This window comes from Benincasa hispida, unplaced genomic scaffold (assembly GCF_027475165.1).
Source record: "Benincasa hispida cultivar pf3 unplaced genomic scaffold, pf3_genome.v1.1 HicScf1070, whole genome shotgun sequence".
Lineage (NCBI taxonomy): Eukaryota > Viridiplantae > Streptophyta > Magnoliopsida > Cucurbitales > Cucurbitaceae > Benincasa > Benincasa hispida.
Genome location: NW_028325379.1, coordinates 2663 through 30442, shown reverse-complemented (window position 1 = coordinate 30442; position 27780 = coordinate 2663). Strand labels below are relative to the sequence as shown.

The window sequence follows — 27780 nt, the reverse complement described above, 5'->3', positions numbered from 1 at the left end:
TCATTGTTGCTACTGAGGGTCATTGATGATGTGGAAACGTCTTAAAATTGTTGGAAACGGCAGGGCCCTCAGAACGACGAACTGTAAACCGTCAAGGCACGGCGGTCAAGCGAAGAGTAAAACATGCAAAACAGAAACTCGTTATAGGCTGAGTCGCGGAGCTCGCTCTCTTTAAGACATTTCGTGGCTCTGCCCAAGTGTACAAGCAAGTCTGAAAAATTGTCACGTCGTCCCATGATAAAACAGTCAAATGAAAATCGATTGGAAAGGCACCATTTCCGATCGGAATGTACATCCTTTCTAAACTCATTGCTTGGAAAGCTAAGATGGAGAAGGAGAAGAAAATAAAGTGGGGAATTATGAAATGAATTCTGTGTATTATGAACTACTGAAGGTCTCGCCTTTTATAGGCCTTTAGCGTCGAAACGGACCGTTTTAAAAATAATCAATGGATCGTTTTAAAATTAATCAATAAAAATAATCAATTGACCATTTTAAGTATAAATTTACACCCAATAGAAGCTGACCATGCATTACATTGGGTAGACACGTTATAGGATACATGACCCCTAAAATATAAAACCCAAACATTTATATAATACATTGAGACTTAAGTTTGACACGTGTATAACGTTTTGTCTTCAATTGGATTTTGTCGACATTATTTTTAAAAAATAGTCTTTTGACATTTTAGACCCAATGAATAGGTCATCCGTATAAGTTTCAAAGAAACTTTTATAGTGCTAAGTAGAAGTTGAAAAAACATTAGAAGGATTTGCTCAAAGGGAGTTTTGGTTATCAATATAATTTCAACTTAACTTTCTTTGCAAGGAAAATGAGAAGGATCTACTGAAGCACAGTAAAAGGTGAGATTGTTTCCAAGTCACCAAAGCTTTAGTCGTGTACTGTCTATTGTCTTTGATATGCATAAGATTGTCCTTCTCCCATTCAAAAAACAAAGTTTAAAACACAAAAGTACTTATTTTCGACTGCAATGACCACAATTTTGTTCCATTAATACATGTTTAAGCATTCAACCAAGACTTTAAATTTGGTCATTCTTAAAATATGCGTTAAACGAGGAAGAGTTGTGGTTTAGAAGTTTATCATATATTTAAAAGAAATTAAAGTTATGATTATCCATCTATCAAGTGGTGGTTGGGCTTCCAACTTTAAGTGAGTGAAGTGTATTTTTAGGATTTTTATTATAATAGTTGCTTTTTTTTTTAATTATTATAACTCTTATTTTAAATCTATTCTTTTTTCCTATTTAATTACAGTATTTACTATTTTTTATATTATAATAGTTTGTACCCTGGACACAAATAATTATAATATACAAGGGGCGTTTGGGACAAAAACTATCTCAAGACTATAATAATCTACTCTTGCTACAGTAAATATTATTTGAATACCTCTAATTAGCTATAACTAACATTATTTCAAAACCCTAATTTACTATAATATTCAACTCAATTATAATAACCTAAGATTATAATAACTAACACTTTGCCTCAAATGTCTCCAGATTATTAAAACTTACCCACTATAATAATCAACTCATCATCATAAATACTCTTAAGTTTTGTTTTTCATTGCAACTTTTGTTTTACTTGAATTAGAAGTTTATTTATCTATGAAATTTTATAATGTCTTTCAATTTGGAATCGCTTGTCTTTTCTATTTTAGTGGTAAGAACTACCAATTTTAGGTTGCTAAGATACAATTCTATCTCAAGGCATTTTGCTTTTGAGAATATATTCTACCTCATGCAAATTCTTAAACATTAGACTTAAATTTGACAGTGAACCAAATCAAACTCTATGCAAAGGAGAAATTAAAAGAGTTCGAGGCTTTATTTGTAATTCATCTTGGTTTATTCGGTTGTAGAAAGACAACAAAAGTTTGGGATAATTGGAAGGGGAAACGAAAGGAAGCACAAGGGTCAAAATTGAGTTAATTGGCAAATTAGAAGTCGAAGAAAGTTTATAATCTGAATATGCATAATCCTAACCATCCTATTATGCGATTTCAATGAGGCACAAATGTATGACAAAGAAAATCGTATCAAATAATATAGATTCAAATAGAGACGTTAACTCAAAACATATTGAATATACTAAGGAACTAGGAAAGTTTATAACAAGAATAACCTCATGAATTACTAAGGAACTAGGAAAGTTTATAACAAGAATAACCTCATGAATTAAACCAAATTCTTACTAAAAGGGCAGTAAAAAATTATACATTTAAATTGAGTCATTAGTGTTGATATTCAACATACCTAAGTAATTTAGATCTTAAGCATTCTAACTATATTAATTTTAGATAAATAGCATGTTTGTTCATTTTTCAAAATTTAGGGTTGAAATATACAACATTTGAAGAAACATACAATTGCTTCAAATCACTGCATATTTCATGGTAAATTTCTTTATAGAATCTTGACGTACACAACTACCAGTACCATCCTCGGTCTTAAATTGGATGGTGGAATCCAAATTAAGATGGATTCGAGTAGAGAGAATCAAAGGAAAAATAGTTTTTTCCTTCAAATTTTTCTTTTGCATACCATTTTTAATCAAACTATATACATATATATATAGATTTCAACCATCCAATTTAATTAAACAATAATTTGACACCAAAGAAATTAGATTAGGTGGATTTTTTTATTTTAAATATTGAATCAATTCAACTCGATCAAATTAATTTAACTCAATTAATTTTAAGTGTTAAATTTGAATTTCACAAAATTCAATTATCATAAAAATAATTTTATAAGTAAATAATTTATTAAATAATTTAATATTAATTTAATATCAAATATTAAATTAATAAAAAATGTCAGATCCAAATATTATAATATATATAAATCAAATTTAAATATTTTAACTCTTTAATTTTGTTTAAATTTGGTAATTAAACATTAAATCTATCAAATACAATGATCCAAACCCTAATCCGAATGTGAACATTTCAAATTTTCTTAAGACACTATTCTAAGGTTTAATCCATTTACGAGCTAGGAGAGTGATCTAATGGACCTACAAATCATGAGTTCCAACGATTTGAGATTAATTAGTTAAAATTTTTAATCTAAATTAATCAATATTCGTTAACTACCAGGATACTCCATTAAAGCCTAGTAGTTGCACTCTCTTCACTATAGATATGTTTTTGTCCTTGATTTAGCCATAATCAGTAAGTCGATCTTTCACAAATTGTTCGTATTTACAGTCGGGTCAAAATTACCATGTTACCCCTGTAATACATCTTGCTCCTTATGTTTCCACTGATTTGTTAATGAATAATTGGTTTGTCGTCTTACCACTAAATCGAGTCTCTCTTAGTCATAAAGAGGGTGAGACCCATTGTTCAAGAATAGGAGTCAGTACTTAAGGAACAACCTATCTACTATCTTTAGAGACAGGTAAGAGTGAATTCCATCTTGCAGAACTAAGTCCTCAGCGATTTACCAGTCTTATAGGAGTCAGTACTTAAGAAACAACCTATCTACTATCCTTGGAGTCAGGTAAGAGTGAATTCCATCTTGCAGAACTATGTCCCCAGCTATTTATCCACAGGCTTATTGAGTGGCGATAATGAGTCATTCTCACCCATGAGATTAAAGAGTAATCCCGAATAAACGGGAGTTCATAGTTAGTTCAGGATTAAGATCGAGTTACCTTAGATTCTTAAATTTGAAATAGTCAATTTTAACAACAAACGATCGTTAAAAAGAAAAGTGACTATTTCGTGGTCCGGTCTTATGAAAACGTCTTTTGTATAGGATGCCTTTACTCGCATGTTTCTAAATGAACGATTTTGGGATCTCATTTGTTTGTATTAGGTCACAACCATAGTGTTTCTAAGATAAGGTACCCAATCCTATTCTTATACTTGTTTTAGTTATATACTCAAATTTGATCTACTTTTATGTCTCTATATAAAGTTCAAGTATTCATGGTGTAGTCAGAGGTGGGTTAGTTCATTGGATTAAAGTGAAATTTACATGTTCAATAATAACTTTATTGGATAAAACTCAATAAAGATTTTATCGATAATAGACAAGTTTAAAGATTACAAACTACGAGTTTTAGGACATACAACCCAACAAACTCTCACTTGGGCTAAAACTTTAATGGGTTTACATACATACAATGTTGAGTAAGGGAGAAATAAATACAATAAACTAGGGCGTCCAATATCCATAAATTCTCTAACTTTCCCTGGATTTATGATTCTCATAGTCACAGTCGGACTAGGTGACGTTCGAACATTTTAGCCGTAAGGGCCTTTGTAAATGGATTAACTAGATTTGTCTTTTGAGGCGGTTTGCATGACGATCACGTCTCCTTGGTGTACTATCTTCCTGATAATATGATACTTGCATTTGATGTGCTTCTCACACTTATGGCTCATTGATTCTTTGAAATTTCTCTGTTATCACAATAGATGGTGATAAATAGATGCATATTTGGAACTACTTCCAAATCGATCAAGAACATTCTTAGCCATACTGCTTCACATGCAATTACATATTTTGCTTTCACGATGGAGTCAACTATACAACTTTGCTTTATACTCCTCCATACTACAGGTCCTCTTAAATCTAACATTTTGTTCTTGCGATTCCAAGAACATTTTGAGCAATCTCCTAGCCATTTGCCATTTCGGGTTAAGAAGATGTGAAAACGCCTCTCTCTCTATGTATAGGACCAACTGGGGCATTGGTCATGGTATAAAAGATATTTTAGAGGCTCATAAAGGTCAATTTACAGGCCAGGGCCATAAATCTGTCATTTGAAATTGCGATGGTAGTCATTCTTTAACATCAGCAAGAAAACCTACCCCATTTCCAATGAGTAGGATAACAAAACATACACTACCATAAAAGCTACAGTTATGTTGACAATTTTGTAGTAAACACAAGGTTCGTCAACATTTTTTTCAAAGTCATAAGATTTGATCGTAGTGTCAAATCTTATATTATAGGATTGAGATGCTTGTTTTAACCCATAAATGTATCTTTTAAGCTTGCTTACTTTTTTGTCTTGACCCTATTTGGCAGTTAACGGATGGTGGATCTCGTGGCTAAAGAGTTTAGTCAGCTATTCATGTACCATTGGAGCTTCGAGCCATAGGTCCATAAGGTCCCTTTGGTAGCTTGGATACAAGTTGAGAATCAATTTTTGGGTCAGTTTGAAATGTTCAAATTGACTAGAGAAAGTTCGATTATATATGATATAATTGAATTGGTTAATTATATACGATATAATTGACTAAATGTATGAGATACATTAATTTGGAGAAAATTGGATATAAATATGATTTATATCAAGTAAAGACGAAAACACTATGGTTGATATATGTTATCGAACTATATAATATGAAGATAATGTGATTATATTTATTAATTTATTAATTGGACAGTTATGGGATAATTGGTCGGCATTTTCTCCGTAACCATGCGTTAGTGGGAAGTTCAATTCGGTTTTCGTAATTGAAGAATAAAATGAAAATTGTTTTCATTTTGCAAAGAACACGCATATTAGCTCACAGTGTGTATTGCAATCAATCGCTTAGTGAAACTAGAGCCTATACAATAGTGCATCATTTTACTAAACGATCGCTCACTCGTGTGCGCTTCTCTAAACAATCGCCCACCTTTTACGTAAATGATTGCTTAGTTCTCGAAGTTATTACAACTCAAATAAGTAAAACAATGAGAGAATGCGATGCTAAAATAAGCAATATCATGTCTAAAAGCGCTAAACTGGAAGGAATTATGATCGCAAGCGCTCATCGCATAAAAGCAGTTAATTTACCTATTTTGTGCAGGAACAATGTGATGATGCATATGAAATTGCGATCCAAAGGAACAAGGCATCAGCGCGTTTGAAGATTGCGATCGCAAGTCATGCGATTGCTAGAAGTTTCTTAAAAAGGTGACTGCATAAAGACCTCACATCAAGGTAACATAATAAATCATCATGGGACGGAAAGCTGATAGCGGTCGATTCCAAATTTAGTTGACAAGCCGTTAAAAGCCACACTGTAGCAAGTACACTCAACTTTCGGTGACCATTAAACGGCGCAACAGAGTAGGGGAATTAATGCCGCCCATCATTGCAATCATTAGCAAGAAAGGCTTCTTCACCTTAAAATCTATAAATACCGAAAGCCACTTGTGAAAAAGGAGTTTTTTTTAAGGAGTTAGAGAGTCAGTTAGTCCATTCTCGCACACATTTATACATAAAGGACGGCGAGAGCAAGGAGACGAGCAAGTCGAGAGATCATTCCTAGACAGATCGAGAGACTTCCGGAAAGCAACACAAAGAAAAGAGTAGTGTAAAAGGCCACGGGAAGCAAGACATTGCTTACCGGGCTTCTTATCTCTCAAATCCATTTGTTATTTTGTATTTAGTACTTTATTTATAGAAAATGGAAATCTCAATTCTAAATGGGTTAAGAAGTACTTAGCTAGCATGACTTAAGATTTATATTTTATGCGATCATCTTGCTTTATGTATGCATCATTCATCATTTGCACATACTTGAGAGAGTAATGATAACGGGCAGAAATGCACGTTATCATAGTGCTAAGTTCTTAAACAATGTTGGGTTGTGTTGATAAGATATGATTAATTGCGTCCAAAAAGCATCAAATTCATAATATTGCGGTCGTATGCGTTCATCGCATAGAAACAGTTGAATTTTGTGTTTTTATGCGGAATATGTGTTGACGCAAGGCGGAAATTGCGATCATAGGAAATCATTGGTCGAGCGCAGCATTATCGCAAGGCTTTGTGGTGATTGTGTTCGCAAACATTTGCTCAAGAAGGATTGTCGCAACTTGATCGGCATAACATGATGGGTGCATCTGGATGAAAGGCATAATTAATCACGATGGGACAGAAAGCTGATGACAGTCGAATCCGAATTAAGTTGACAGCTGTTAACGAATAAGTACATTCAGCTTTTCAGTGACAAATATTTGGCGCATCAGTCAAGAATTAAAGTCGTCCCATCTGCGCAATCATGAGAGAAGCCGCTTTTCACTCTGGAAGTTCTATAAATACCAGAGTCATCCTTCAGAAAAAGAAGTTAACGAGTTCACCATTTCACGAATTTGAGAGGTCAACTCGTCTTTGTCCATAGTTTTCCTTTTTATTTTAAGGCGGAGCAAGAGAAGAGAAAGAAGCCAGGAGAGTGCTCAGGGCAACTCGAGAGAGAACCTTGAGGCGTAGAAGTAGAGAGTAGGCCGACTCTCGCTAGAGCGAGATTATCTTTTGAGCGAGATTATCTTTTGAACACGAGTAGAAAAACAATGTAAAAGCCTGGCAGCAAGAGATTGCTACCAGGCCCTTATTTCTATACTTGCATTGTTATTTTGTACTTTATCTTTATATTTATACAATGGAAGTTCTTATTTTACATCTGTTAACTCTCTTAGCATGCATGAGTAGTTAAACTAGTCGAATGGGTTGAAAAGAACTAAGCTAACATGACCTAGGAAGTTCATTGCTTGCGATTGTCTTGTTTTATGTTGTGCCCAACACCCCTTTAAAGCTACTGAGAGAGAGTCTAAAGAAAGAACCTAATGACTCGAGAAAGCTAGGTTAGAATCTGGCCTCGAGAGAGCAAGATTAGAACTGCATAAACAAGAGATAGGGACTTAGAGATAAGCTCTGTTTGTCAACCTGCATCGCATGCATCCTAGAGATGGGAATGATATTATGTGGTCACCTTATTTGTGTGTGTGTCATATTGTCATCGCATAAATAAGAATAGAGGCTTATGTGTAGGTCCTATAGACTTATCGCATATATCGCATGCGTTCTAGCCTTAAAAGTCGTGGCATTCGTGTTGCGTTATTTTATTAAGTAGAAATATGGATGATATGCGTTGATGGATTGCGTTGTGCACTAAAGTTTCCCCAGCGGAATTCAAGTGTAATTTTATTAAGTAGGAATTATGGCGTTCTGCATTGAGAAATGAAGTGTTGTTATTTGTGTGTAGCATGATCGCATAACTTGTACACAATCTTAGGAAATGTTAGCTAAACCCCTTCTCAACCCCTTCATCTACTTATTGTAACTCTAAGCTTTCATCAACTTTGCGTTCAACTCCGTCGCATAGGAAAAATCTTACTCAAACACTACCCACTTCATTTATTTACCACCGCAATAGAATCGAAGAGTCTGCCGCATATTTACTTGGTAGTCCCTGTGTTTAACCCTGGACTTACCAGGAAACCTAAGAAGGCTTATACTTGGGTCTTGTTAGGAAAACTTTCATGATCACCATATAACACACATCATTCCAAAAAAATACATGCAGTAAGAAATAAAGGCATGAATTTCATCATTGAAGTTATAATTGGTACAAGGAGAATGCGGTGACTAAATAAAGTAATAAAAAATTCAATGATTGAGTCAAAATAAAGAGGATGCGATAGTAGAATTTAGCAATATTAAAATGAAATGCGAAAAGTGCAAAATTGAAATGAAATGAATCAAGGAAAGACACAACCTAGCTTTTCCTACACGGTCGTGTACCTCGCCTAAACGATCAAGCATCCTGACTATACGATAGTCGTTGTCTTCTCCCACTTGCTTGATTGTTGTACACGATCTATTTTCCTCCTCAACTTTACCAAATCCGAACAGAGCCCACACTTTGGATTCTCGATCTTACCTCTTAAATGAAACGCTTATTAAGTCGGTACTGTTGAGCCAACCCTCACCCATACAAATTTAAGGATAATCCTGGATAAACAGGAGTTCATAGTCAGCTCAGGATTAAGGTCAAGTTACCTAGGTCATTACTTTGAAATAGTTAGTCTTAAATAGTAAACAACGTTATAAAGTCAGAGTGACTAATTTCTTAGTCTGATCTTATATAAACTCTTTGCGTAGGGCGCCCTCACTCGCATTTCTCTACATAAACGAATTAGGATCACTTCGTTTGTAGCACTTTACAACAATTGTAACATTTACAAAGTGGTTCGCATCCAATAGTGTCCCCATAATAAGGTACGCAACCTTATCCGTATACTATAGACCATTTTGGCTATTTACTAGAACTTGATCTACTCTTATGTCTCCACATAAAGTTCAAGTATTCATGTAATAGCCATGGATCTTAGTTTATTGAATTTAGGTGATTTCTAAAATGAAATGAGCAATTCCAACATTCAATGACAACTTTATTGAATTAAACTTCAATAACATCTATATTGATTAACAGAATAAGTTTATTGGTTATGTACCACGAGTTTTAGGATATAAAACCTAACACCAAAGAACTTTGAAGAATGGTCTCCCAGAACTTTTGAGCAGTAAAAGGGTAGAGAATTTCTAGATAGAAGTTTGAGAGAAGTTGAAGGTTTGGAGGTTAGGTTTTAGTGTAATAAAAAAACCTTTTACTTTCTAAATGGGCTATAAGGATATATTTATATGCAGAAGGGTTAACCCCTTCTCCAAGAATTTCTCTTCATACATTTAGTGCTAATTAATTAAAGAACTCTTATTTAATTGACACATTAATTAAATAACCATATATTCAAATTCAATTTATTATACATTTAATTAACTATCATAAATATCATATATTTATATTAACCTCCAATCTCCATTATTTCTTAATCAATTAGTTAACCATTAGTTAACCAATCAAATAATTATATTAAATCATATTTAATATAGAGCTAATTAACATACAAATATCATATATTTATATGTATACATCTCTGTAGAAATCCAATTCATATAAATTTAATATTTGAATCTTATTCAAATATCTCTTTCTTACATAATTTGGATTATAGATCATATTTATAATTAACCATTATATATTAATCTCATTCATATAAAATTCTCTCATTTGATTTGAATAATTTAAATCATTCCTCATTACTATCCTTTAGTGAGCTAACAATGGGACCTCATGGACGTACATATTAGAAGCTCTAATGATATGAGATTAATTGATTAAACTCATTTAATCTAATTAATCAATATTCATTAACTATCGATCGCTCTACTAAAAATCGATAGTTGCACTCTTTGCACTGCAAATATATTTCTGTGTCCATGGATATAATCAATCAACAGAGCGATGACCTTTTACGAATGCTCATAACTACAGTTGGGTCAAAATACCGTTTTACCTCTGTAGCTACATCTAACTCCTTAAGTATTGAGTACCACTGATTCCTAGTCCAACTATAAACTAACACCTCTTGGGCCAGTGAGAAGTTGAGATCTTATTGTGCAAGACTCGAGACCAGCTATTAAGGGAGCAATTTATATACTTTCCCAAGGAATAAGAAGGAGCGAATTCCATCTTGTGTAGCTATGTTTCCAACTCTCTAATCAGACAAATCCCCAAAATGGTAGGCTTAATAAGTCGGCTATTATGGTCACTCTCACTCATACAGATCAAAGGACTGTTGTCATGAATAGGAGTTCACAACTTACTCAAGATTAAGATCAAGTCTCCTATGGACATCCTAATGAAATATTAGTTGATAATTATTTTGTGGTCCAGACTATGTATAAACTTATTTATACAGGATACCCCAATTCATATGTCTTTGCATGAATAATATGGTTCACATTGTTTGTAACACTTACATCTCATGTAACAATTACAAAGTGGGTCGTATCCCAGAGTTACCAGGATAAGACACCCAACCTTCATCCATTTACTATAGACTTTTTATATTATTACTTGAGCATGAACCACCTATATGTCAACCACATACTATTCAAGTGACATCATATAACATTGTATCCTAGTTTATCGAATTAAATTAATGTTGTCTAAATGTCAAATAAAATACCTCTGATTTTATTAGATAAATAATTTGTGTTAACAAAACTACAAATCATGAGATACATTAGATTTAGGACATCAATCCCAACAAGAGTTACCTTAGCAGTCCATGATCTAAAATACAACAAAATGTAGCTAATGCTTCCTAAAAGAAAGAAATGAATGAAAGTTTGGTGAATGTCTAGAAATGGTGAAAACAGACAATTGAACACAAGTTGTGTGGGAGTTGTGTATTTAAAAAGTAAATGTTTGTCAATTTCTCAAAGACAGGAGCACTGTAAAAACCCACACAGTTCGAGCTAGCTCATACTGATGTATGGGAACCTCCAAAATTATCATCTCTTTTTGCTTCCAGATATTATGTGACCTTCATAGATGACTCAAACAGAAACGTATGTGCTTATTTCTCAAACAAAAATCTAAAGTGTTTTTTTTCCTATTTTCAAAACTTGAAGGCTATGGTTGAGAATGAGATAGGTTTAAAAGTTAAGAACTTAAGGTTGGAGAACGATGATAAATATGTTGATGGGAATTTAAAAAGTATTTTGCATACAATAGAATTTTGATGGTAGAGACCATTCTAGGGACACCACAACAAAATGGTGTGGTTGAAAGAATGAACAAGAGACAGGAGTGTGCCAAGAACATGAAGTTACACACAAATAAATAAATTAAAAAGAAGTTGTGATTAATCCTCCACTTTGATGTTTCGAATCGTATAGGATCATAGATATAATCCATAAGAAGTGGGATCAACCTCCTAATACAGGAGCCAAAGATTCAATAAGTTTGAGGTTTGTGTGTTACTTTTTCTTTGTATTTCCCTACATTCCATTTCAGTTGTGTGTTTTAGGTGTTTTCTCCTTCTACAATGGATATATTGTACATATGTTTTTTGTAATGTTCGGTTACTATGTATTTACTTTCTTTTTCCTTGTTTTCCTTAGCATAGACTGTTGGATGTTTTTGTTTGAGTACTTCATATTGACTGTTTATTATTTTTTTAATGTATCTTTTTGTATGAGTATTTTCGTTGTGTTTTTTTTTTTAAAATGTTTACATGCTTCTTAATTTTGAAGGTTCGTGAAAAGAAGTTCACTTTCATAAACATACTGATTTTGAATATTTTTGAAAGATAATAATGAATTGTGGTGAAATGTGTATTTTCAAGCCAGAAAGAATATGCAAGAAACTATCCTGATTTCTAAAAAGTTTTGAATATGATTTCTAAAAGTAGTACTACGTTTTCCATATTAAGGATGGGAATAGTTTGACTTATTTCCTATCTTTATTATGGAAACTGGTATATGATTTCTAGAAGTAGTACTTTGTTTTCCATATTAAGGATAGGAATAGTTTTACTTGTTTCCTATCCTTAATATGGAAATCCAAATACTACATACCATCCTTTTAATCATTACCACCTCCCAAAATCAACTATTGTTAGCTTTGACCTTATTACTAAATGACCATCGTAGAATAGAGAACCAACCTCTGTAGATTAGAAATTAGATTAGGCAGTTGAGTTTTTTTCGACTTATTAATGAGAATGACATATGCTGTCGCGAAAACACTCGAATGGATAGAAGGACATTCATAATCTTCTGTAATATGCTTAAGACGACCAGTCTTCTATTGCCTACCAAGTATGTTGGCGTCGAGGAGATGACGACAATGTTCCTCCACACATTGGCCCACGACGACAATTTGCACGCTCTGGTGAAACTGTTTCAAGTCAGTTGTCACTGTAGTGCTACAGCTTCATGAAGTACTACTAAAAGAACTAGAGCCTATCACAAATGAATGCACTGGCCCTAAGTGGAAATAGTCTCAGGTATTAGAATGACTTTATATCTGTTCATGGTAAAATACTAGGTATTTGTTTTTTAAGGAAAATAATTTTTTTTACTTGTTTACGATGTATGAACTCAAACAGAATTGTTTGGGTGCATTGGATGACACATATATCAAGATGAATGTAAGTGCAATTAATGAATCTCAATATCATACGAGAAAGGGTAAGATAGACACAAATGTGTTGGCAGTTTGTCCTCCCAATGGAGAGTTCATATTCATGATGCCAAGGTGGGGAAGGATCTGCAACTGATTCTAGAGTGCTTAGGAATGCAATTTCTCGACCCACTAGATTGAAGGTTCCAAAGGGTATAGCCTTTCGTGACTACATTTGTTTTGTTTAAGCAAATAGCTTGTTGATTAACTATATGTATACCGTGTCTAGGTTATTACTACCTATGTGATGCTGAATATCCTAATGTCGATAGATTCTTGACACCGTAAAGGGGAAAACGTTATCACCTTTCAGAATGGCGTGGTGCTGGAAATGCACAGACTAATCCATGAGAATTTTTCAACATAAAACACTCATTTTCTAGAAACTACCTAGAAAGAGCACTTGGCATACTTAAGGGTCGGTGGGCAATACTTTGTGGGAAGTCATTCTACCCAGTGAAAGTCTAATGTCAAACAATAATAGCATGTTGCTTGCTTCACAATCTTATCATCGGGAAAATGGGCCCAGCTGTAATGTTCGACGCACCAGAGGATTTAGACCCTGCATCTTCTCAACTCGGCGTTGAAAATATACAACTTATTGACACATCTGACGAATGGAATAGCTTTAGGGATGACTTGGACCCAAATATTTGATGCATGAGAATAAGCATCATGAAAAAAAAATAGTTGTTCAACTTGCTTTACTTTGAATTCAAACTTTGTTTTTAATTTTAGCTTATGTTTTTTTCTAAGCTTAAACAATAAGCTACCTTCAAATTATGTGACAATGTGCTTATTGGTCGATGTGAATTATGAAATTTCTTTCGTATATCATACTCATAAATTTGTTTATCTATGTGTTCTCAAATTTTAATTCAGTTAGATGTACGCATGCATGTAGCTTTATGGTAGGACACAAGAGAATCAAGAAACCCATTTGGTCGAAGGTTGAAGATGCAAAGTTGGTTGAGTCGTTACTGCAACTGGTGAAGACCATCTGATTCTGAATCATGTCATGGATGCTTATGTATTTTTTTTTTTTTTGTAAGTGGACTTGGTATGTGTTGGCCCGCGCGCGCGCGCACACACACATATATATATATATATATATATATTTTGCACATGTAGATGAACCGTAGAATGTGGCCCGTTAATAAGCTATTATTTAATTTTATCAACCATGTTATATGACCATCAATAGGGCCATCATATTATGAATACATTTTTGTGCTTTATTCCACGTGATATTTAACTTGAAAGTTCTCTTCATCAAGTTAATCCAAATAATTTTGTCCAATTTAACAAACCAACTAATAAGAAATTAAAATTTTAAAATGATTTTTTTTTTTTGTTTAAAAAGAATGTTAGGAATGAATGATCCAACATTAAACCCCATATCATATTTTAAGATAATCAACAATACATTTATGTTTTTTTAAAAAAATGAGAACAAATTAAAATCCATATTTTATTCAAACAAAAGAGGGGTAGAATTGTTGAATAAAAAAATTTCTAAACAAAAATAATCATAAAAAAAGCTATTTATTTAGATTTAAAAAAACTGCACCAGATACCATTGACATATGAACTCAATTCTGCAGTCCAAATACAAACATATAAACTCAAGGTAAAAGAACTCCACCCAAGCACAAAAATATGAACTCCACAAACATCATATCTCAACTCAGCGCCCTAAACAGCCTTTAAGAATTTGAGGAATTGTCCTAAGACATCTTTGAATTGTATTGAGTTAATTTATTTTTCATTGAACATCATCTTCTAGCTATGATTCTTTTTTTTAATAAAGTTCATTATTTTATCATTTATCATGAGTTAAATTCTCTAAGGAGTTCAGTTATGTGAATATCTTAGGGTTTTATGGCTTGAGCAATGTTTATGCTTCATACCTCTTTGACTTTTGCATTTTCTTTGTTGAGTTTATGGATAAATATTGTTAATGTAAACTAATCACACGATTTAACAATCTAGTGGAATCCTAATACTGATTAGGTTAGGATATAAACTGATGTCACAAAGGAATACGGGACTAGAAGCATAGGAATAGGAGGGTCAGTCACATTAAGAATAAGGGATACCGTAGGATAAAGAATCTGAACTTGAATTAATCTAGGATTCAGCTAACCATGAGAACATTAAGCATTAGCTGCTTAGATCTCCTAAAGGAACTAGACACTAGACCAAATAAGAGTAGTTTTCTGTTCATGCATATTTCACTGTACTGGTGTGATGTGACCGAACCCGAAAGGTTGGAATATAACTGTATCCCTGTTCAACATTCATATTTACTGCTTTTATAACATTACACCTCAAAATCTCTTATTTACTTGCTACCCTTTGGCTTTCAGCGAAAAACTCTTTCTTATAAAGATTGAATTGTATAAATAGTCTCGTGGGATTCAACTTTTGGAATACTTTAAAATTTATTACTTCATCGACAGTGTATGCTTGCACTTACACCATATTTATTCTCGTTTTATCATTCATACACATTTAGTTGATCAAGTTTTTGGCACCATTGTTAGGGACTATTTCAAGTTTAGTTTGTTTTAGAAATTGTGATTAGATTGCAACCACATTATCTCTTTCAATTAAAATCTAATCTTGGTTTGTTTTTCTTTTGTAGGTTGAGCTTAGTACATGAGAAAAGTGCTTATCATTTTTTAATTAAATCTATTGTTCAAAATGACCCACAGAATGAATCCACATTTCATTGCAACATTGACTGCATAATTTGTAGAATTGGCCAACACGTTTGACAATATATATAGAAGAAAGAATACCTCCATTGCTCCTAAATACAAACTTTCTGACACTTTTTGTTTTGGTTGTTGCGAAAATCATTTTGGTGGAAGATGTTCATATTTATCTATGTCTTGTGTTTATTGTAGAGGCGATTGTCCTTATAATCCCAACTCATTGTTTTATATAGGGCAAGAAGGTACCAGATATTATTGAATTATTTTCCGAATGAGCATAAGAAATGATGGAAGGAGTGCCCAAAGACTTCATGGAAACCCAACTAGATGCTGATAGGTTTGAATCAACGCTTCAATTGCAACATAAACATTCCAACAGGAAGAGCAAGAGTCAATAAGCATTGATGAACTCATTAAGGAATATCAGAGAAACATGGGTATCAAGATTGAAAGTGAAGCGACATCTCAATAAAATTTGGAGATCCAAATGAAAGATTGTGCAAATGAATTAAAGATTACTCCACAAGAAGCCTTGTTCAACAATATACAAACTTTGAATGAAGAAGAAAAAGAACAATGTGAAGCAATGACATTTTAAAGTTTGGTTAGAATAGGAATCTATAGTGCTCATAAATGAAGCAAGAAGCTAGGGGTATTCAAATAACCCAAACAACCCGAACAATTCAGACTACCGAACCCAAAATGTAAGGTTCAACTTTTTCTATTTTTTTTGGGTTAGGTTGGGTCATGGGTTGGCTAAAAAAAATTGGGTTGTCCCAACCCAACCCGAATTTTATATATATTAATAGTATATCGTCTTTGTTTAAAGTTTGATTACTTTGTATTGATTAATTTATGATTTTTTAATATTTTTCTTTTAGAATTGTTATGATGTTTGTTTTTGTTTAAAGTTTACAATAAATATCATAGGTACTTGGTATTTAGCATTTGAATTTTATAAGATTTTAGTTATTAGTCATATGTTATATATAAATTTACATATTTTTAATTAAAAAGAAAAAATAAGTTATAACCCAACAACTGATGACATGCAGAAATGCATGTCATTTTAGGCCTTTTACTTAGAATAATGAAGGTTGTTAGGCAGAATATGCGTCGATCATGATAGGAATTTACAAGAATATGAGCTTGCATCGATCAGTATGTCGAATCTCAGCTAACCCGTTATTTTGCGTTAATTATGCGTTCAATGTTCTATTTTTGTAGTCAATGTAGGAAATGAACGCAAACGCGGAAACCAGACCATCGCATAGACGACTGCATGTGGAGAAACACTTCATCGCAAGGCAAACGCATCGATCAAAGATGGATGTTACGGTAATCAGCCGTATGCATCCATCGCATGGGAGTTGCGCTCATCAAGCGATTGCGGTCATCATGTAGAGTTGTGGTGTTAAGTGAATGCGGCCATTGAATGATTGCGGCTACGCAACAACATATTCTAATGGGATCAATGCAAGGTAGGTGAAATGAACTCATCAACGCATCTACCTCAAGAAAATCCAAAGATGATATTGATACTTCACCTACCACGCCGTTAGTGACAGAGGTTCAAAAAGACAAACGCACCAAATGTCAGACTCAGAGCAGTCCAATTAATGATGCCAGTGACCCAAGCTCTATAAATAGAGACCGATGAGCTGAAATTCAATCATCCGGAGATTATCCCTCAACCAAGGATTTTCCCTACAATCCAGACAAACGTGTGAGAAGATGGCTGAGAGTTATTCACCTCCTTCATCCATTCCCAGTGACGACCGGAGCTAGTTCTTGAGAGAATCAGCTCCTCCGCCCATCCATGGCACCACCGGCAGCCTTGACGCGCATTCGCTGGAAGCAAAGTTTTGCTTCCAGCCAGTCATTTCTTTTTCCTTCTTTTTTTATATTGTATTGTATGATTTAGTGGGATTGCGTGGGTATTGCATACTTAGTCATATGGATTAGGGATAAGAAGCATGTAGGAACCCATCGAGAGATGTGCGTTGCGTGAGTGTGTGAGTAACCTTATTTGCTTAGTGTGAAGCTGCTACAATGCCTGTCTATAGACTAACGCATGTTGGTCTATAAGTGAAGTCAGTAACAATCAACTGCCCGGGAGGGTAAGTGGTTGGACGCATTAAGCGAGGTATGCGTTGTTCACTAAGGATAGTAACAACCTTGCGTCAACCAAGTTCATGCGTTCTTCTTGTCTTATGTTGTGCCCAACACCCCTTTAGAGCTACTCGAGAGAGAGTCTAAAGAAAGAACCTAATGACTCGAGAGAGCTAGGTTAGAATCTAGACTCGAGAGAGCTAGGTTAGAATGTAGACTCGAGAGAGTGAGATTAGATCGGCATAAGCAAGAGATGAGGTTAGAGATAAGCTCTGTTTGTCAACACTGCATCGCATGCACCCTAGGATTAGGAATGATGATATGTGGTCGCCTTGTTTGTGTATCATCGCATAGACAAGAATTAGAGGCTTATGTGTAGACCCTATAGACACCTCTACACATACATCGCATGCATTCTAGCATTAGAAGCCGTAGCATTCGCACCGGGAGGTGGTTTACTATTGTATGAGTGTTGTATGATCGCATTAGTTTGCATTGACTAGGGTTGCCCTTGCAGTCACTCTTAAGGGTTGTAAAGAAAACATATTTGCATTTTATCTACTTTCCCATACATTTATTTCATGTCAAGGTTTGTCGCATCTCTACCTTTCATGCATATTCTCATTGCGTTGTCTGATAGATAGGAGTAGGAGTAGGAGTAGAATTAACTTAACAATATCCCCTCTATTCTTTTATTCAACCGCCGCATGCACATCACCACAAACATATAGTTACAAGTCCCTGTATTCGACCTCGGATTTCCCGAGAAACTTGCGTCCATGTTATACTCGGCGTGAACGCAAGAAAACTTGTGGCAGGACGCATGGTCATCGCATACATTTATTAACGCATATTCATTCCGACGCATGACCATCAACGCATGACTATTAATGCATATCTTAGGAACATGCATTGCATACCGCGTCCAAGGGAAGTTGGTTGTCGAGTAAAATTGACTTTCAATTTCCCGTCATCAACAACCCAACCCAACCTAACCCGAATTTTAAGGGTTGGGTTAGAAACTTTATTTGGGTCATTTGGGTTGCCAACCCAGCCAACCTGAATTTTCGGGTTGGTCCTAAATACACCTTCAACCCAACCTAACCCAACCCATGTACACTCTTACAAGGAACACTCTAACACTAGAAAGCATTAAGGATTCAGAAGAGAGGGAAGAGATTTCAGAAAACTCACCAGAAAAAATAAATAAAGAGAAAGAACAAGAAAAGGAAATTGCATTGTGCCATGCAGCCGCAACTTCGCAAGAAGCAACGTTCAATGTGTCATTGGCATTGAAATGTTGTAAGGGAAGGAAAAAATATTATGTTATTCGATTAATTGTTACCTTTAATTGTTATAGCTTGTCGGAAGCATTGAAAAGACTCAGGGAATGAATAGAAGAGATAGTCATGAAGGATAAACATACACAATATGGAACTACGAAGCCTTCCATGATTAAAGCACCTCAACTAAGACTTAAATCGCATCCATCATCAAGACCTAGGTGAAAAATGAAGGAACAAAGCCTCTGTCTTACTACTGAAATTTTGATAAGTTAACATTCTTATAAAAAAAAAATTAAAACAAAAAACAAAAAAAAAATGGAGAGGACTCAATAATTTCATTAAACTTATGCAATTAAATCCAATTTTAGCAAAAGTAATAAAGTACTCATATTTCTTTATTTATTTGCAACGATACTTTAGTGAGTTAGCATAGATGCTACCGAGGGGTAGTCAAATACTCCTTCACTGAAGCAAGACAATCTTGACAAAATACTATACCCAGAATAACTCTTATTCCTATTGTTGTTTGGTTACCATTTTTGGTCAATAAATTTACTGATATTTAGTAATTCTTGTAAGTGTGACTCGCCATTTTTCAGATTCTATAGAATGATACGAACATAATCCCGAATTGGAAGACAATGTTTAAGACGAAAATATAAAACCCTATTCATTTCTGAAGCTTTGGTTGTTCTGAATCCTATGTTACAACCATCCGAAGGGATCGCCACGATTAATGACTAGCTAGTGCCACCTAAAAACGACAGCAGGCGCAACATAAAAATCTCACGGTTCAAACTAATGGAGGAGTCTATAGGATATGTTGACATATTTCCTTCACTCACTTACTATGAACGACTTCCCCCATTCACCTTGTTATTGACCCATGCAAACACTTTCCGAATGGAGCAATCACGATAAAAGCAATACAAAGCCGAGCATGGATCTCACTATGTGAACTCTTGGGGACGTTAAAGCTAAAAACGATATATCGTATATATTGTTAATCTTCCACTGAAGTGTTCTAAATGTTTAGGTATTCTTTTACTTAGGTATATTCTGGCCAATTTAAACAACCTAAGTCTATATGATATATCCAAGTATAATATTTATATTTAAACCAATTTTAAACCTCACACTACTCATGCAAGCTCATAAAATCAATTAACAACGCTCAACATTTTGGTCATAATCCTCAAGTAGGAGGTGTTACGTAAACTGTCAACTTAAATACCTCCAGCCTTAGATAGGATTATGAACCGATTGAGTTTGTAACAAAATTTTATAAGATAACAACCTATTTTAACTATTACAACAAGTTGTTAACCTAAATGAGCATGCTCTTTATCTTTGTTATGGATTTTAATGTCTAATCTAATTTTATAACAACTTATAAAACAATAGACATGTTATCCATCCATAACATACATCAAAGGCATTCAAAATTAACATAGCACTTATATTAATTTTTAGAAACCCTAAAAATGCATACTATATATTATAACTAACTTATAACATAATATTATGCATGCAACATGCTTTTCTATGGTGGGATTTTAAATCTAAATGGCATACTATATGCACAAACATGTTTAATTCAAATATAACATACATCATATGCATCAAATATTTAAACAACATCAATATGGTTCAACTTTGGCATCCTAAACAAGCAAAACAACTAATTATTACAAAAGAAAACTAAAAACGGCTTCAAAAGGGACCTGGACCGCTTGAACAGACCCGAATCGGACTTGAACTGCCCAAACCAGCCTCCAAAAGCTCCAAATTAGGTTGAACTAGTTTAAATCGAGTCGAACCAGACCCAGGGTGGCTGAACCGGATCGGAGACCCTCAAAGTCGGTCGAACCCGTTTAAAACATGTGAACCGCCTTTCTGGGTTAGGATGAATAGCGTTGCAACGCTGATCCCAGCGTTGCGACTCCAGGCTCGAACACGAGCAGCATTGCAATGCTCTGAAAGCAGCGTTGCAATGCTGCCTAAACAGAAGTTGTTCTTTAGTTTTCTGCTATAGAGTTTGCTTGCTTTAAACTTCAATTACAACCTAATTTGGACTCTATTGACTCCAATAAAATTACAGACTCTAGAGCATACATATAAGCTCATCAAAAGAGCCAATTACAAATTAAATTTCATAATTAAAGAGAAATCTAATGCCAAAGTTGAAAAAACATCATATCAATCAACCAAACATGCAATTATAGAATTTCATCCACAAAACTTAAATTAACACTAATTGAGTGCTTAAGACATGCTCTGATATCAATTGATAGAGTAAATTAACATGCAGTGGAAGAAATCATAATCATTAAGCACTCTGATTACACTTAATTTAAGTTTAAAACATACATTAAAACAAATTTTCAGAGAAAGGGTTTCAAGAACTACAACCTTTGATGAATCTCTTCAAACACAGCTTCACTCCACGAATTGAGACTTCAAATTTTCAATGGACCACCACATAGACCTTCTCTACTATTCTCAAGCTTGGAATGTATGGTGGAAACACTGAATTAAGGCCAATAGAGTTGAGATGGGTGTGGGTTTGGAGAGAACAAATTTCAGCAACCAATTCACTTGCATGGATCTCAAATTGAAGTCCAATACTTAAATTTATAAATGAAGACTATGCAATTCAATTTGCAAGGTTAATGCCACTTATATTTCCATTGAAATTTAAGTGGCATGAGGTGAAATTTGAGTGGGAAAACCTAATTGATTTTCCCATTCTCTCTTTTTATATTTAAATCCAATTTAATTTTATAAAATCTGATTAATTTTAAAACTTAATTTTCATTTTTTAAAAATAAAATTCTAAACTAAGTTTTATAATTTTGAATTTTCAGCATTTTGAATATCAATTTTAAAATTGAATTAAATTGGATAATTAATTAAATTTAATATCAAATATTAAATATTATATTTCACCTCATCAAATATTTAAATATTTTTTAACTCTCCAATTTCGTTAATTATATCTAATATAATTAACCAAACCCTAAATTAAATTCAAATTCAAAATTAATTTCGATTTGAACATTTCAAATATGTTCAATCCACTAATCCAATAGCTAATTTTACGAGCTAGTAGAAAGACCTTATGGACCTACAGATCATGAGCTCCAACGATTTGTAATTAATTTGATTAAACTCTTTAAACCGAATTAATTGACGTTCATTAACTACCGAGACATACCACTATAGCTCGATAGTTGCACTCTCCTCACTGTAGAGATATTCCATGTCCACTATAACCATATTTAGTAAGTCGAGATCTAATTTTATGAGCTAATAGAGACATCTTATGGACCTACAGATCATGAACTCCAACGATTTGCAATTAATTTGATTAAAATCTTTAAACCGAATTGATTGACGTTCATTAACTACCGAGACATACCACTATAGCTCGATAGTTGCACTCTTCTCACTGTTGATATATTCCTATCCACTATAACCAAGTAAGTCAACCCTTCACAGGTTGTTCGTATTTACAGCTAGGTCAAAATTATCGTTTTACCCCAGTAAATATATCTTGCTCCTTAAGCTCCCACTGAACCTCTATTGAATAATTTGGTTTATAATCCAACTTATAAACCATGTACCTCTCGATCATGAGAGGGTGGGGCCCCATTGTTCAAGACCCCGAATCAACGCTTAAGAGAACATCCTATCTGCTAACCCTAAGTCGAGTATGAGTGAATTCCATCTTGCATAACTATGTTCCCAATTATCTATTCGGTCTTATCCCCAAAATGGGAGGCTTATTGAGCAGTGCTGTTGGACTACTCTCACCTATGCAGATCAAAGGATAATCCTGAATAAATAGGAGTTCATAGTTAGCTTAGGATTAAGATCGAGTTACCTTAGGTCATTGAGTTTGAAATAGTCAGGTTTAACAATAAACGGTTGTTATAAAGAAAAGTGACTATTTCGAGGTCCGGTCTTATGCAAACTCATTGCATAGGATGCCGCCACTCACATGTCACCACATGAATGATTTTGGGATTACATCATTTGTATCAGTATACAAAATGGGTCGCATCCAATAGTATCATCAGGATGAGGTACCAAATCTCACCCATATACTTATAGACTATTTTGGCTATATACTAAAACTTGATCCTCTTTTATGTCGCTACATAAAGTTAAAGTATTCATATTATAGCTATGGACTCGTTAACAGAATGCAATATCAATAACAATTTATTGAATAAAATACTCAATAATAATTTTATTGATAAATAAAATATGTTAACATTTACGAACTTCAAGTTTTAGGACATTTCTAACACAATACAGAGAAACTGTGCTTATAGAATTCTTACCCTTTTTAATCATTTACTCTAAATGTTTCAGGTATGAAAAAGAAGCAAGAAAAAATAACCCATCGAAGTTTCCTGTTTCGGTGGGAAAAAACCAATACTTCCGTAGTCTAATCCAGCAGCAAGTGATGCGATCGCATCATAGTCGTAGTAGAATCTATTAAAGCTATGTTGAAGTCTGTGATAAGGCATTCAAGAGGATCAGACGCTCAATGCATCTTGGATATTACTCGACCGTGCTTCCTTCCCCAAATAATATCCTTTATGACCTTACTGTTGATGAAGATGATGGAGTTTCCAAAGCTCATAAGGGAGTTCTCAGTTCTCTTTTATTGCTTTTAGTATATTTTTGCATTAGTTTTTTTTTCCTTATTTTGGCTTTTAGGTTAGAGTTAGGTAGATTTAAAATGTTTTTAATTTGAGAGTCTGGAACAAGGAAAGAAATCAAACAAAAATATAATTGATCATGTAAGTAAATGAGCATACTAGTCTTTTGTTTTAAGCATGTCTTGCTGTCAATCCTAAAGTGTACAAAACCATGAGCATCATTTGTCTTTTTGTGCATGTTCAAACAACCTAGCACATTAGGAGAGCCTAGCCCTATGTTTTGTTGTCAAGCTAAAGTAACTACCTTGTTTTTGTACCCTTTCTCATACACTAGTCAATGAGGACATTGTCTCCCTTAAGTTTAGAAGGAGACTTTATATGCTTCAACTTTTATTATCAGTTGTGCAAATATTATCAATGAAATGTTATGTAAATGTGCTAGGCCTTGAAGAAGGAAAAAAGAAAAAGAAAAGAAAAAAAAAAGAAAAAGAAAAAAGAGAAAAAAAAAGTTAGGAGGACACTCCTCTTTTCTTAGTTAACCAAAGTAGTTAGGGGTGAGCATGACACCCGTGCTTTCTTTTGTAGCAAAACAGTTAATGAGGGAAGTAAGTGTTTACTTAAGTGTGAACCTTACTCATAGTCAAATGTCTCACATGACACCTGTGTGGGCAAGCTGGAACGAAGATGAGGGTGACACTAAGGATCTTTTCTAGGAAAAAGTAAGAAAAGAAAAGAAATGTATAAAGGCATGCAAAATGGGAACCTTAAGGCATAGAAAAATCACAAGAAAAAAAAAAAAAGAAATGTTTGAGGGTGACTGGTAACTAAGTTAGTTTTCCATATTTGTTTCTACTCTGGATATTTGCATGCCATCGGATCCTTGTGTCTCTATATATTAGCTCTCGAGCATCATATTCCTCAAAATAAATTGCTCTGCATTTGTCAGAAAAATTGACCATTTTCGGATTTCGAATATCCACAGGAACGGAATAGTGAGTTTAAAATAATGAGTTAGCCAACCGTAGACATATTGCATAGGAAAGTAGAAATCCATATGTCCAATTGAGTTTCAAGCCCCAGCTACCACTCCTAAGCCATGATATATGTTTACTAGAACTAGGACCACAAGACTAAAGATATATCCATCGATAATCAAACTAATGATTCTAAAGGCTCCTGGTCGAATGTGGGCTCCTTTCGGAGGAAATACAAAAGGACACAACCAACAAAAAAAAAAGAAAAGAAAATGCTAAGTACATCTTGTTCCATAAGTTGTCCTTTATCCCAATATCCATAAATAACATATTTTCTCTTCTCGTCCATTCACGAAACTTAGTCCCTGCACCACTCGGATTATGGATAAATTGAGAGTGGGAAGCTTTCTTCTGTTTTATTTTGAGAGGTTTATCGTACTTCTGAGTACTTAGGAACCATAATGAAATCCAGGAGCTGATGGTGACTTGAGAATCACTTTTGGATGACGTTGCATGATCATTGTTGGAGACGTCACATGTTTTTTGTTTTTTTTTTTACGAGTAAACTATTGAATGATATGCTTGGAAAAGGTGCCTATAAGTCTTTGGGAGGCATCTGTCATCCTTTCTTGAGCCAGTTAACTCCCTAAGACGGGGAATAATCTCCTCAGAAAAACTTCCCTTAGTTGGAAGGCCCCTAAAGGAGTGGAAGTCCCACAAAGAAATTGATATTTCTCCTGCTGTGGTATAGAGAATGTTAGTAGAAGGACATAAAGCCTCACAAAAGACTTAAACAACATCATTATTACAATCATATGTATGTAGAGAAGCCATCACCGCACCAAACAAACAAGTGTCATATAGGATTGGCTCATTTCGACTAACAACAAACTCCAGTCACTCCCAATAACAATCGGTGAAACTAAACTCCCCCAGGATCTTTATTACAATATTCCAACAAGTCTGATTCTCAATCGAACAACGCCTAAGAGTCAACACCTAGTCAAAATTAGGGGCCTCATTGTGAATAGAAGATCTTAAAATCCACACAATTGGTGAAATTGTTTTAATTAAATATTTTTCTAAAATTTGAAAATTATTTTTCATTTTTTTATTAAAAAATTAGTTAGCGGAAAAATCCAATTGTTGGATTTTTCCACTAACTAAGTGGACTTTGAAGTGGCACTTCCCAAGCTTAACACCTAGAGATTACATGCTAGTGAAGTTTGAGGTGGAAGACATGCAAAATGGGATTTTGCATGTGTTTTCTCTATAAATGGCTTTGCTTTTGAAATTTGCAAGACTAATGCTTCCACAACTTTTGACCTAAATTCTTCCACATCGACTCTCCTTTACTCTCCTTCTTTCTATAGTGAAATTCTCTTATTTTCACTAACAAAATGATCCCCCAGTCGTGTTCTTCAATCGAAGAATAGTGGAGATTTACCGTTGGTGATGTCGTTCGTGCATGGGAGAGGAAGCTTGCGGTGGAGTCTTCAAAGGTTGTATTTTCTATCCCTTTTGCATGTTTATTCTTGTTTTTATTGCAATTAGAGCGTTGTTGATTTCATCGCTTCCGCTGTGCATGCGTTCTTTATGTTCCATCAAATGGAATCAGAGCATGCTTATAACGTTCTATTGCATTTTAGTGGGTGTTATTCATGTGATCAATGTCTGGTTGACTAAAGTGGATACATTACGGTTTTGGCATTAGTTTTCATTTAATTTCTTGCTGAAATTTGTAATTGCCCACATGTGTATGAGCTTTAATGTATGGCAAAGGATCTGTAAATTTGTTAGAGTCATTAGAGTCGTTTTTAGGTTGTAATTGCTCAGTTTCGACAAAGAGGCAGCTTCAATTTTGGAGAAATTAGGCTCACAGACCCAAGAGTTTGTTCCAGACTCGAAAATTCCCTACCAAACCTAAGAACCAGGGAGTCCAACCCGATTCATTGAGTTCCCGTACGCGTGCCTCATCTAGACTCGCATCCGACCCAATTCCATTAGCAGCCCCGAACGCATCGCTGCCTCATCGACCCGACCCCCCGCGTGCCCGCTTTTCGACTCGGTTCGCGCTCCGTCGACCTGCGTGTTCCGTTCGTTAACTTCGTGCGTGCGCATTGACCAGCCTATCCAGATGGTCTCGATCAGTCCAATTGAGCCGGTTTGACCGGTTCAACCTAGTTTTGGTGTTTTCAAGCTGATTCGAGTGGTTTTTGGCCGGTTTAGGTTGGTTCAAACTATTTGAAGCTGGTTTGAGGGATCTACTTGCTGAGTTATGTAATAATTTAGTTGTTTGTTTGCTTTTATTGCCAAAACCGGTCCACTTTAGTGTTGTTTACTTATTATGCATGTGATGTATAATATTGTATGATTATGTGTGCATAAAGTATACCATATTTTTTAAAAAAAACCTCATCATACATGTGGCATGCATTTTTTATATGTTATAAGTGTTATAATGTATATAGTATGCATGCTAGGTTTTAATATAAGTGTTATATTAAAGCATGTTTGTTTAAGGAAACATGTTATAGATGAATATTCTAGGATTATAATTGTTATAATTTATTTTATAAATGTTATAAAATAACCTAGACTTTTAAAATCTATAACAAAGATAAGATGCATGCTCACATAGGGTTAATCGGTGCAATTCAATCGCCTTTTTTTAAGAGTTAGAATAGGTCGATTACTTGTAAAAAAATAGTTGTTTACTTACCCAGGGTGATCTTGTTTAAGGTTTGGGGTACTTAAGTTGATGGTTTACGGAACACCTCCTACCTAGAGATCAAACTGGCGTCTAAGTCAATAACCCTAGTTTTATAAGCATGCATGAGTGGTGTAAAGTAATAAAATTGGTTTATCACATAGGCATCATAGGTTAATCCCAGTATAAGAGTTATACTAGGAAAAATCACCTAGACTTAGGTTGTTTAGTATTAGCTAGTTAATAATCAAGCAATTACCCAATCTTTTATAAAATAGAACACTTAAGTTGGAGATTAATAGTATATGAGATATCTTATTTCTTGCTCTCACGTCCCTAAGAGTTCACACCGTGAGATCCATGCTCGGCTTCGACTTGCTATTAGCGGCAACCTCCCTTCGAAAAGTGTTTGCATAGGTCAATAACAAGGTGAATAGGAGAAGTAGTTCA

General features: G+C 34.3%; 1 long non-coding RNA gene across 1 annotated transcript; it reads left to right on the top strand.

Moving 5' to 3' along the window:
- The first annotated feature begins 2780 nt into the window (after positions 1-2780).
- LOC150031623 (uncharacterized) lies at positions 2781-14036 on the top strand. The gene is made up of 3 exons (XR_016525702.1): positions 2781-12679; positions 12782-13008; positions 13085-14036. It is a non-coding gene; the product is annotated as an uncharacterized LOC150031623 (long non-coding RNA).
- The last annotated feature ends 13744 nt before the right edge of the window (positions 14037-27780 follow it).